The sequence below is a fragment of the Cimex lectularius genome, unplaced genomic scaffold (assembly GCF_000648675.2).
Source record: "Cimex lectularius strain Harlan isolate CLEC.00 unplaced genomic scaffold, Clec_2.1 scaffold466, whole genome shotgun sequence".
NCBI lineage: Eukaryota > Metazoa > Arthropoda > Insecta > Hemiptera > Cimicidae > Cimex > Cimex lectularius.
The window spans coordinates 110966-112605 of NW_019394161.1; the positions used below are offsets into that span (position 1 = coordinate 110966).

At 34.4% G+C, this 1640-nt stretch overlaps 1 non-coding gene across 1 annotated transcript; it reads right to left on the bottom strand.

The window, feature by feature from the left end:
* Positions 1-1133: 1133 nt before the first annotated feature.
* Positions 1134-1206, bottom strand: Trnay-aua. Its single transcript has one exon. It is a non-coding gene; the product is annotated as a tRNA-Tyr (tRNA).
* Positions 1207-1640: the final 434 nt, after the last annotated feature.

Consider the following 1640-nt stretch of genomic DNA (forward strand, 5'->3'; position numbering starts at 1 on the left):
CTCCAACATAATCTATAGCCATTGTGCACCAGTCACAAGCACTCACTACTTTCTCTTGATTAATATCCTATCTCTAAGAACTATAAACGATTTTGCCCATTAATTCATATAGATTGAAACCGAAGAGAAAATAATTATAGGTTGTAGAGAGGGATATGTCAAAAAAGATGTATATATATTTTAATAAAAACAAATTCCACATACTGTTACTAACTTCCCCCACTTTTAGGTAAGTAGCTCGGACAAGGATTTTTCTCTACGTGTGAGTCCAGAAACACACTTACCCGATGCTACGCCATGCGCCGCTACCCAATGCTACCCGACGCAAATCCAAACTCCGATTTTCCATAAGTTTGCATTACCCCCGTGCACATCTGCCCGATGCTATGCCACGCTAACCTACCCGACGATCTGCGATCCCCACTGTACAGATTTTCGTCGGGTCGCATCGAGTACAGTCGAAGACAAAAAAAACTGACACTCATATTTTTATTCAAACTACATGTATTGTTGTCGTTATATTAATTACAACATACTTATTTTAATATAAACCAAATTAACTGTGATTAAAAATTAATTAGTTTTTGTTTAAAAAATTAATTTTAATGGTTTGGTAGAAAATTAATCAAATCACCGGAATACGGTATTTTGATATAATGAATTTAAATAACAATTTATTGTACTCGCTTCGGCGGTACGTATACTACAATTGGAACAATTTACGGTTTTGCTCATAAAATTTAATTAACAATTTATTTCATAGTTTTGCTCGTAAAATTACACCCTTCTCTAATGCCGGGTAGCATCAGAACAGGACACTCATATTTTTTGTAGTTTATTTCAAACCAAGTACATGTAATTTTGTCGTTATATTAATTAAAACATGTTATTTTAATGTAAACCAAATTTAACGAGATCAAAAATGCATAAGTTTTTATAAACATTGTTTAATTATGATGGTTAGGAGTAATTTTATTTAAAACAATTAAGTTTAACAAACAATTTATTAGATGGTTGTGCTCATAAAATTTAACTAACAATTTATTACAAGGTTTTGCTCAAAATAGTGCANCCGCTTGACCAATTAATATATTACAATTAATTAAGGTTTTTAGTTGAGATAAAAAAGTCAATGGCACGAGCGGGATTCGAACCCACGATCTTCGGCTTTATACGCCGCTGCTCTACCACTTGAGCTACCGTGACCTCGATCCACTCGGACATCAACTTCCGATCTCAACCGCACCTTTTGAATTTTCCCTCCTTTTTGCCATTTTTCAAATGGCATGGAAAAATGCCAAAAAGGAGGGAAAATTCAAAAGGTGGGGTTATTAATTGTAGTAGCATTTAACTTTATGAGTTTTCCCTCCTTCGAATCCCGCTCGTGCCATTAACTTTTTTTCATCTCAACTAAAAACCTTAATTAATTGTAATGATTTCATTGGACAAGCGGACCATGAAATTAGTGAATTTTACTGTATGTTCGCGAAAATCCGAATTCCTCTCTCCGAAATGTTGGAAGGTTTTTCGGTTTTTCAAAAAATAAAATTAGAGATGTACTCTGGACTTACCATTTTAAACCGTATCCCTCTCATCTTGTCCAGAGACGTCGGGACTATAATTATAACAGGCGTCTAACG